We start from the raw sequence: 12,030 nt of genomic DNA, 5'->3' as shown, positions 1-12,030 counted from the left end.
TCTACAACTGATTAAACTGACATCTACAATTCTTTTTCTTATTGACATAATATTCCATCACATAACGTAATTAAAAAAATTATAAAAAGGTCACATGTGCTCTTTTAATACATTATTTAAACCCCCTATATTTCCACTCACACTCCACACATACACATCCATTCAATCTAGTCATCTAACTTAAAACTCATCCTTCAGTCACATATTTTAAATCACTTTTGTTGTGATAAAACTTCCCACTGATAAGACACAATTCACATTAATGTCCCTCTTCTTTAAATTTTCTCAACTTCACTTTTATATTGCAGCATTGCCGTAGCACCTCAATAGTCCAGCCCACATTTTTTCATTTCAAATGTCACATAATGTACTTCCAAATGTTGCCTTTATCACAACTTCCACTATGTGTTGTGCCCAAATGAAATATAAACAGAGCTTTTCCTTATCTTTTCATACAGCGTTCTGCAATGCTGAATCCCCTTGTCCTTTGTGTATGGCGTCAGCTCAAAACAGCTCTCTTTACTTCCCATTCACCATATATGATGCCCGTGTGACATCTAAACCAAAACTGAGGCTGTATCTTTCACAGCAACATTTCACTGCTGTAATGCTGGATCCCCACATCCGGCGCAAAAACATTCTTTCTTCCCGACGCTGCAGCGCTTCGGCAGTCGACCCGCTGCCTGCCTCAGGGGAACTTACGTATATGCAATACATAGCCATTCTTCTCCACGCTCCACACATTCTCATGTGCTCACATCCTGTCCCAGCATTCCTCCCTCCTCACATCCCTCAGCACTCTTTAAAAGAAACACACAAGAACGGCTATGTATTATGAGCAATGTTCCCTGTAAGTTGTGCACGTGTACGGCGGTTGTGAAACATGCACACACAAGAAAAAGCACCCATAAGAAAAGGAAAGTAGAATGGGATTCAAAGATTTGTACATTGCTTCTAAAATGTTGCCCACGAGGTCTTTTCTGTACTCACAGCCCTCAAAAAAATTAAAGGGATCATTGTTCTGAGTGAAGTTGGAAGCAACCTACATGGGAAGAGTGGAATATACTTAATTGTTGTTGCTATTTACTGGAAATTTACTATTCCAATGAGAACTGCAATGAAGTATAAATAGATTTAAAACCCCCTCCTCCCACTCTCTGCTATCTTTTCTGGGAAGGAAGGTGCAGGAGTAGATTCATTCTTCATCATTGGAAAATATATACTTCAAGGCCCTTCCCTTCCTGAGAATTATTTAGGCAAGAGCTATCTTCCACCCTCAAGAACATAAGAAATTGCCGTGCAGAATCAGACCAAGGGTCCATCAAGCCCAGCATCCTATTTCCTACAGAGGCCAAACCAGGCCACAAGAACCTGGCAATTACCCAAATACTAAGAAGATCCCATGCTACTGATGCAATTAATAGCAGTGGCTATTTCCTAAGTAAATTTGATTAATAGCCGTTAATGGACTTTTCCTCCAAGAACTTATCCAAACCTTTTTTGAACCCAGCTACACTAACTGCACTAACCACCTCCTCTGGCAACAAATTCCAGAGCTTTATTGTGCGTTGAGTGAAAAATAATTTTCTCCGATTAATCTTAAATGTGCTACTTGCTAACTTCATGGAATGCCCCCTAGTCCTTCTATTTTTCGAAAGTGTAAATAACCGATTCACATCTACTCGTTCAAGACCTCTCATGATCTTAAAGACCGCTATCATATCCCCCCTCAGCCGTCTCTTCTCCAAGCTGAACAGCCCTAACCTCTTCAGCCTTTCCTCATAGGGGAGCTGTTCCATCCCCTTTATCATTTTGGTTGCCCTTCTCTGTACCTTCTCCATCGCAACTATATCTTTGTTTAGATGCGGTGACCAGAATTGTACACAGTATTCCAGGTGCGGGCTCACCATGGAGCGATTTAGAGGTATTATGACATTTTCCGTTTTATTAACCATTCCCTTCCTAATAATTCCTAACATTCTGTTTGCTTTTTTGACTGCTGCAGCACACTGAGCCGATGATTTTAAAGTATTATCCACAATGATGCCTAGATCTTTTTCATGGGTGGTAGCTCCTAATATGGAACCTAACATCGTGTAACTACAGCCCCTTTTTAGAGGAAAATTCCTATTTTTTTGTTCTATACCTTAGAGTGGTCTGAAACATGGCAACTGATTCAATGCAAAGAAGTGCAGTCATGCATCTGGGGTGTGGCAACCCAAAGGAACTCTGTGTTGGGGTTGAAGGGCTGATGAGTACGGAGGAAGAGAGGGACCTCAGGTTCATAGTGTCTAGCGATCTAAAGATGAGAAAACAGTGTGACAAGGTGATAGCTAAAGCTAGACGAATGTTGGGCGCATAGAAAGAGGAATATCTAGTAGGATAAAAAGAGGTGATAACTCCCTTATACAGGTCCTTAGTGAGGCCCAACCTGGAGTACTGTGTTCAGTTCTGAAGTCTGTATCTCAAGGGAGACAGAGATAGGATGGAGGCGGTTCAAAGAAAGGCGACCAGAATGGTGGAAGACCTCCATCATATGACCTATGAGGATAGTTTGAAGGCTCTAAATATGTATACCCTGGAAGAGAGGCGGCACAGAAGGGACATGATACAGACCTTCAGATACATGAAAGGTATGAATGATCCACAGCTATAAACAAACATCTTCCACTTGAAGGATATAAAGAGAACAAGGTGTCACGATATGAAACTCCAGGGTGGAAAACTCAAATTGAATGTAAGGAAATATTTCTTCACAGAGAGGATAGTAGACACCTGCAATGTCCTTCTGGAGCAGATGGTGAGAAAAGAGACAGAAAAGGACTTCAAAAAGGCCTGGGATAGACTCTATGGAACCCTAAGGAGCTAGATCCAGAGTCATGGTGATTAACAGTAATAATAGTGAGGAAGAAATCAGTAAAGGACTTTGGGATGGACTCTCTGGATTCCTAAGGAGCTAAAACTAAGAGACATGGAGGCTAGCAGTAAAAAATTAATGACACTGGGTGAGAAAATGTAACCCTAATGATAAAGTAAGGGTCCAGATTAATGGTCTGTGAATCCAATTCAAATAAGATTGTGGGGCAGGTTGGATGGGGCCATCTGGTCTTTTTCTGCTGTCAACGTCTATATTTCTATGTAGCACTCTAAAACTTTGGGAAGGGGAGCTTCCACTCTCACCTCCTCCCTGAGTTCTTTCTAGGACTCATTTATGCAAGATCTTCTCCCCACTATGGGGGAGATCCTGCTTTTCTCTCCAGCATGGAGGAACAACCTAGTACTCCTGCTAAATTCATTAGGGGTCTCTCTATTCCTTCTAGGATATATTCTACTAGTGCATACTAAAAAAGTGGTGCTCCATAAAATGGAATATACCAAGTCACTACTACTGCCTAGGCTGTATGCTCTAGATATGTGCCCTTTACATTAATTCAAAGTTTGCTATTTAATCTCTAATTCTGGTTATGTTGAAATGTCTCTATTTCAGAAGATCTTGAAATGGTTCTAGCCACCTCTTTAATTGAGGGTATTATGAAGGACATCTAGAAGAAGTGAAGAAAATGGGCAAGAGCAATAGTACTGTCAAGTTAGATGTAAAACAGTAGTAAGACAGGCCAAGAGAGAATATGAAAAGAAGCTTGTCACAGAAGCAAAAACTAATATTAAAAACGTTTTCAAGCATATTTGAAGCAAAAAGCCTGTGAGGGAGTCAACTGGTCCTCTGAATGACCAATGTGTAAAAGGGGTGCTCAGGGAGGACAAGAAAATAACTGAAGAGGGATGTCGGGGACAAATCTACACTTGAAACATTCTTGATAGTGGTGATTCTGAACAATTAAGGCAAATCTTTGTGATAATAAATAAATGTAATAGATCAAATTGACAAATTAAAGAGTAACAAATCAGCAGAATCAGAGAGTGTACACTCCAGAGTCCTAAAAGAACTCAAACATCAAATTGCAAACTTATTAGTAGTAATCTGTAACCTAGCATATAAAACAGCCACAACCCTTGAAGACGGGAAGATGGCCAATGTAATTCCAGTTCTTAAAAAGGGCTCCATTTGTGTTCTAGGAAACTAAGGACTGGTGAGTCTGATGGTGCCAGGTAAAATGGTAGAAGTTATTCTTAAAAACAAAATTACTGGCCAAATAGATAGACATAACTTAATGGGGAGAGTCAATATTTTATTTATTTATTTATTTATTAACTTTTATTTACCGACATTCGTGAAGCACATCATGCCGGTTTACAGAGAACTCAGGCGGGAAATACAATGAAACAATATAACAATATAACAATATAACATTAATAACAGAACCAAAAATCAGAATACAAAAAGGACCAAAAGGGGCAAGGATGGCGGGGGGAGGAAGGGGGAGGGAGGGGGTATGGGAAAGAGGGGATGGGGAGCGGGTGGAAAGGCGTAGCTAGGTGAAGTATAAGACAACAGAAACAAAAATGAAATAAAAAAAATAGAAGAGGGAGACTATGTACAGTTGAAGTATGCACAGGTACATACCGGCTATATTAATTAGGCGACAGTATTCACTAGGATATAGTTTATTTAAAGGGAATCTGGAGGTGCAAAAGAGAGAGAGGTGTACTCGGGGAGATGGTAGCGGCCAGAAGGCCCAAGGATCAAGGGATGGCTATGAGGGGGGAGAGGGGGTGGGGATGGGTCGGGCTAAGGGGGGATAGGGGTAAGTGACAGGGCAGGGGGGGGGTTGGGAGTTGTGGGAGCGGGTGGAGAAAAGGTCGGGCAGGTGGATCTGGGGGAGAAATTAAGTTTAGCGAAGAGAAGTCTTACTTAACAAATCTATTATATGTTTTGGCAGCTATAAAAACATATGTAGATAAAGGTAAGCTAATTAATAAAGTGTATTTAGATTTTCAGAAGGTATTTGACAAAGTCACAATAGGAGGCACTGTCCTATTGTGGACTGGTAACTAGATAAAAGAGAGGAAACATGGTAGGACAGAATGGTCAGTTTTCCAAATGGCGAAAGGTCAGTAGTGGATTACCACCAGGACTGGAACTGGGATCTGTGCTTTTAACGTTCATAAATGATCTGGAACAGGAAACAATGAATGAGGTGATCAGATTTTCAGATGACACAAAATTGTTAAAACAGCAGTCAATTATGAGGAATTGCAGGAAGATCTTGTGAGACAGGGAGACTGGGAATCTGAATGGCAGATGAAATTTAATATGGAGAAGTGCAAAGTGATGCACATAGAGAAAAATAGTGCCAAGTACAAATATATGATGCTGGGTTCCATATTAAGAATCACCAGTTAGGGGAAGAAACAAGATGGCAGCGTGAGGCAGTCACAGAGTCCCATCTCACTAAATTCTTTCTTCTTTACCTGATTTTCATATAGAGATGCCTTCTAAGAGGAAAGAGAAGGTTCCTGTCTTTCCGTCTGAGGCTTAGTTCCATTCCATTTGCCAGTAGTCCATTGGTGACTTTGTGGCCAGGCATTCTGATGATGGGGACATGAATTTCCCCATTTATGGAGCTTCACCAGGGTCTGAAGTCTCTCTAAGTTCCCTGGATCCTCAGCCATCTCCGTGTAAGAGCAGCAACCATCCTGACTGTGCTGGTGTGGCACTGACCAATGAGTTCATCAGAATCAACGTGTTGGAGAGAGCCGACTTGTTTCCGGGCAGAGCGTTTCTTTGCTGGGAGGATCAAGACCTGGAGCATTGTCTGTGGATCAAAAAATATCTCCGGTTGGGCATCTAGATGATGATGTTGGTGCATCTTTGCAGCTATAGTTTCATCCTTTATGGGAGATGCTTTGGTCCTTGTCAAGCCCTCCTCCTAGTGAGTTGTTTGGCTCCCTAGTGAAGCCCACAGTGGTGGCATTTGATTTTCTTTGAGTGCTGCGGGTTAGATTACGAGCCTTCTTTATTGACTGTTCCAATAAGATAAATGTGTTATTTGCATAATTGGAATTCCTGACTCAAGGGCATGAGGGGCAACTACAGCAACATCTTGGCAGGATAGCAGAGAGTCCAACAGGATAAAGATCCTGCAAGAGACTAAATGCACAATAGAATCTTATGTGTAGAAATCCCATGTGTATTGGGGAAGAGTATTGTGATAGGAGTATCTATCATACATTTGGCCAAAATGAATAGGTGGACAATGAAATGCTAAGGGAAATAAGGGAAGCTAATCGATTTGGCAATGCAGTAATAATGGGATATTTCAATTACCCAAAAAACCAGAAGCAGGGTTCTGCACTACAGAGAAATCCAAATCCAAAAAGTGCAGAGTATAGACTTTTGTATGTCCTGATCAAAGGAGAATTCCAAACAATTGATGTGAATGCAATTTATAATTTTATTGCGGCAACTCCACTGCATAATACTATCACGGCACCTTGAACATTATTTTGCCGTGATAGTATTATGCAGTGGAGTTGCCGCAATAAAATTATAAATTGCATTCACATCAATTGTTTGGAATTCTCCTTTGATCAGGACATACAAAAGTCTATACTCTGCACTTTTTGGATTTGGATATTTCAATTACCCCAATATTGACTGGGTAAATGTAACATCAGGACATGCTAGAGAGGTAAAGCTCCTGGATGGAATAAATGACTGCTTCATGGAGCAATTGGTTCAAGAACCAATGAGAGAGGGGCTATTTTAGAACTAATTTTTTAGTGGAACGCAGGATTTGATGAGAGAGGTAACGGTAGTGGGGCCACTTGGAAATAGTGATCATAACTAAACCAATATGAATTAATGATTGGAAGGAGGGCAATAAGTAAATTTACAGCTCTAGAACTAAACTCTCCTTTGAACTAATTCTCCTTTGATCAGGACATACAAAAGTCTATACTCTGCACTTTTTGGATTTGGATATTTCAATTACCCCAATATTGACTGGGTAAATGTAACATCAGGACATGCTAGAGAGGTAAAGCTCCTGGATGGAATAAATGACTGCTTCATGGAGCAATTGGTTCAAGAACCAATGAGAGAGGGGCTATTTTAGAACTAATTTTTTAGTGGAACGCAGGATTTGATGAGAGAGGTAACGAGAGAGGCCCTGCTCGCCTAAATCCGGGCGGATTTAGGCGAGCAGGGCCCTGCGCGCCGGTGAGCCTATTTTACATAGGCTCACCGGCGCGCGCAGACCCCGGGACTCGCGTAAGTCCCGGGGTTCTCCGAGGGGGGCGTGTCGGGGGCGGGCCCGAACCGCGCGGCGTTTAGGGGGCGTGCCGGGAGCGTTTCGGGGGCGGACCCGGAGGCGTGGTTACGGCCCGGGGCGGCCCGGGGGCGTGGCCGCGCCCTCCGGACCCGCCCCCAGGTCGCAGCCCGGCGCGCAGGAGGCCCGCTGACGCGCGGGGATTTACGCCTCTCTCCGGGAGGCGTAAATCCCCCGACAAAGGTAAGGGGGGGGCTTAGACAGGGCCGGGTGGGTGGGTTAGGTAGGGGAAGGGAGGGGAAGGTGAGGGGAGGGCAAAAGGAAGTTCCCTCCGAGGCCGCTCCGATTTCGGAGCGGCCTTGGAGGGAACAGGGGTAGGCTGCGCGGCTCGGCGCGCGCCGGCTATACAGAATTGATAGCCTTGCGCGCGCCGATCCAGGATTTTAGTGGATACGCGCGGCTCCGCGCGTATCTACTAAAATCCAGCGTACTTTTGCTTGCGCCTGATGCGCCAGCAAAAGTAGGCCTATTCGCATAGTTTGAAAATCTACCCCAAACTGAACCAAATCACATTGAACCTGGAAGATGTAGTAGGCCAGATTGATAAATTGAAGAGTAGCAAGTTACCTGGACCAGATGGTATACACCCCAGGAAAGAATTAAAAAAATGAAATTTCAGATTTATTACTAGTAATAATAGTCTTGCATATGCCACAGATGCTGTTCTACAACTTAGTAGGGTTATTTTTTGCCATCTGGAATATGAGTGAGGGTCCAGGAGGATGAGTCTGTTCAAATCCTATAGATATGTCGAATTTTTTTCATCTTTTTGGAAAAGTCTACTTCTGAAGTTGCTGAGGGCTATTCTGTTAAGATCCTTTATTTGAATAGGATTTAAGTGCCGTTATGTGTTTATATTTCAGGTATATGAATATTAGTTTTTAGGTCAAAATGTGAGAATGTATCCTGATTTAGCAAAGGTGATTCCAGAGAGAAGGAAGGGGTTTTCGGCTTTGGCCAGACAGTATGCACTTGGGGAGCATCTAGGGTTGCCAGCTGGCTCCAGATTTTCATGACAGGGTGAGCCATCCTGGTTTTACTCCCCTTGATGCAGGTACTTATAGTCTTGCTTTTCTTAAGGAATGCAATAGGGAAATCAGAATAAGTCTCAGCATGCAATGGGATAAAATCAGCACTGGTTCAACCTGTCCTGAAAATCTGGAGCCAGTTAGCAACCCTGGGAGCATCTAGTGTGTGAGAAAGTACAATAGTGATAGTTATATTTTTTTGTTCCAGAACTATAAAGATTCTTCATTGATGCTAAAAAGCTTGTTGCATGTACCACCAGCTCCCAATAGGGTTGAGAACGGATAGGTCCTTTGTTATTGTTTGGAATTGTTCACACTATGGCCGTTTCTTTTTGAATCTCCTATATGGTGTCTCTTCCCTTCTTTCAAGTGGACTAAAGGAATGAGACAATAATTGTAATGTTATTTTCTTTATATTGCTTTATAGCATATGTTGCTTAATGTTTCCCATTGTGTTTCTGTGGCAAACTCTTTTACTTTGTAATTTGTTTCAAAATTAATAAATGTCACGTTAGAAAAGAAAAAGAATCACCAGCCAGGAAAAGGACCTTGTAGTCCTTGTGGACAGTACATTAAAATCTTTGGCTCCCTATGCTACAGCAGCTAAAAAAAAAAGCAAATTGAATGTTAGGAATTATCCAAAAAGAAATTAAGAATAAAAAGGAAAATATCATTTTGCCTCTGTATCAATCCTTGGTGCACTGCACATTAACTATTTGTTACGCTTGCTGGTCGCGGGAACCCACAACCGGCTTCGCTCACCTGACGCCACTTCGTGTCAGATCCGGCCCTCCTAGTTGAGGCAGGGAGCCATCGCTGCTGCTGCCATTAACCCGCAGCTCTGTCACCGCCGTCCTGACGTTGCTTCCCCCTCCGGAGCCGCCACCACTGCCGCCAATTACCCGCGGTCCTGCCACCGCTGTCCCGAAGCTGCTACTTCCTACAGAGTTCCCTAGGTGCACACGTGCGCTCTTCTTCTACATTTAAAGGGCCCGCGGCGAGAAAGTTCCAGCAGTCCCTGCTGATGACCTCACTGCCCCAGGACTATTTAAGGCAAGTCCCTTCTTACACTTCTTGCCTTGGCAATAGGTCGCCACGCTCCTAGCGTTGTGCTTTGCAGTTCCTGAGTTCCTGAACTCTTCCTTGTCTCCAGCCGTCTTCCTTGTTCCTTGGTTTGACTTGGCTTTGACTTTGTTCCGGAAACTGACTACGAGCTACACCGCCTGCCACGACCCTTGCCTGGACACTGACTATGAGCTACGCTGCCTGCCACAACCCTTGCCTGGAAATTGACTACAAGTTCGCTCCCCGTCTCGATCCTTCCGTGGTTTTCCCCTTGGGGCTTCTTCTCCTGCTCCAAACTTGGCCTGCACTACAGTCTCCTCTCTCACTTGGACTCCCTCTTCTACAGAGACCCCACATAAGTCCAGCCGGCCCTGGCACTCGACGGCTCAACCTGAGGGGAATGTGGGCTGGTAGTGGTAAAGCTCCAGCGGGGTCTCTGCTCCCTCTTCAGCCTCGCCTACCGACAGTGGTGGCCTATGGGGCTCCTTCCCACAGGCATCGCCAATTCCCGCTCAGTCCAAGGGTCCACCAGCATAACAGTATTGTATGCAGTTCTGGTTGCCCCATCACAAAAAACACATAGTCGAACTAGAAAAGGTGCAGAAGAAGGCAACAAAAACGATAAAGGGGATAGAACGGCTCCTTTATGAAGAGAGGCTACACAGATTAGGTTTATTCAGCTTGGAACAGAGATGGCTGAGAAGGGATTTGATAGAAATGTATAAAATCATGAGTGAGGTAGAATATTTTAATAAAGGACAGTTATTTACCCATTCAAATAATACCAAAACAAGGGGATATTCCATGAAACTAACAACCAACAGATTTAAAACAGATCATAGAAAGTACCTTTTTACTCAACACACAAGCATGCTGTGGAATCTGTTGCCAGAGGATGTGGTGAAAGCTGTTAGTGTAGATGGGTTTAAAAGAGATTTGGACAAGTTCCTGGAGGAAAAGACCATAAAACCAGGGCTGGCTCCCTGGGTGAAAATTGTCAATGGCATCCCCCTCCCTCCTCCAGACATTATCTCCCCCTTCCTGCATTCTCTCTTTCCTTCCCTCTTCCCCTCTAAGCATTCTTTCCCCTTCCCATCCTGGGTCTTCTTCCTCTATCCTAGGTCCTCCTCTCTCCCATCCCAAGTCTTTTTTCTTTTTCCCTACGCCACACTTCATACTACCCCAGTCCATGTATAGCCCCCCCCCCCCCCAACATACACATAAACACCACTCCATGTAGGCCTCCTTCTTCCTGATCCTCCTCCCACCACCACCTTGGTCTCCCGTTCCCTGTCCCTTCTGCCCACCCCCTGCACAGTCTCTCTATCTCTCTCCTCCACCCCATGTACAGTCTTCCTATCCCTGCCACCCACCACCTCATATCATGTAAGTTTGCCTGCCCTCCCACCACCGCTCCATGTAGGTCCTCTCTCTCCCACCTCCTGATGTGCAGTCTCCCTCTTCTGGCCCCCACCACCCCTATATGCCAAATGTAAAAAATTTTTTAAAAAAAAGGTCAAATAAAAACTAGGTCTCCTCTCTCCTCCCCTGATTCCCAATATTTTCAATCTCCTCTTCCCTTCCCAGCAGCTGTGTATCCTCAGCTCTTCTTTGGGCCCACTACTGCCCAGCAGGGGGAGCAGCATTTAATGGCATCTCATCTTTCTCTGCAGCACGGACTGGCCCCACGCAGCAGAGGAGGCTGGCATGCTACTAAACACTGCTCCTCCTGCTAGCCCGGCATGTGGCAGGGGGATGAGCTGGAGGCCTATCAGTCCAGCCCAATGGGCAGTGTAGGCAGCCCGGCTTGCCCTACCCTAAGGTCAACTCTGCTTAAAAGATTATTAGCCAGGTAGACTAGGGAAGGTCATTGCTACCCCATGGGAATGAGTAACAACAAAACAGATCTACTTTTCTGGATCTGCAAGGTATTTGTGATCCGCACTGACCTGTGTCAGAGAGAGGATGCTAAACTTGATGGCGCTTGGTCTGGTCCAGCATGGTATTTCTTCTGTTCTTATGATCATGGTATCGAATGCCAGCAAGCAAAAGTGCTGCAGCATTCTGCAATAACTGTAATTTGTGGTAAACCAGCTAATAGAGAATTGCAGGGATCCAAATGTGATGTGGTGTACAACAATAATAAAGAGGGATTTGTCAAGGAAAAGGTGTAAAAGTCGCAACCTATGTAACTGGAAAAAAAACTTGGCCTTGTAACCACAGAAATTTGGGGTTCCACCTTAGGCCAGAGTCAAGAATGAGCCCTTGACTGCAAACCTGAGACAACATTTTTAACTCCCTCCCCTCTTTCCACATCTAGCCCAACCTTTGCAGCAACAGCCCCTAGTCGGCGACAACTAGCTATGGCTTCCTCCAGGACCTAGATCAAGGCTTCTTATCATTTACCGTAGCACTGACAAAAACTGACCTTTGCCATCTCATTCCCAGATCAATTGACAGGCTTCTCTAGCATGAAATAAGTGCTGACCTTTGGGCATCAGAGAAGCGCTGTACTTCCTGTTGTAAGATCTTGTTTGTAATGCCCAGGTTCAGCTTGACTATGGTGATGCTTACTGCTGCACAATGTGATATTGTGGTCAGTGCGCCTCTCGTCAGGTCTAACAATCTGCTGCCGTAAACAGATGCCCAGATTGCTTATAACAAAAGGCAACCCTGGGTCAAGCAGAATGCACTGTGCTTCATCAGTG

The 12,030-nt window shown here is 44.2% G+C and overlaps 1 protein-coding gene across 1 annotated transcript in view; it reads left to right on the top strand.

The window, feature by feature from the left end:
- LOC115091127 overlaps positions 1 to 12,030 on the top strand; it is a 394,241-nt gene that overhangs the window by 337,285 nt on the left and 44,926 nt on the right. The window lies entirely within an intron of this gene.

This window comes from Rhinatrema bivittatum, chromosome 1, assembly GCF_901001135.1.
Source record: "Rhinatrema bivittatum chromosome 1, aRhiBiv1.1, whole genome shotgun sequence".
Lineage (NCBI taxonomy): Eukaryota > Metazoa > Chordata > Amphibia > Gymnophiona > Rhinatrematidae > Rhinatrema > Rhinatrema bivittatum.
This window is presented reverse-complemented; position numbering and strand designations above follow the sequence as displayed.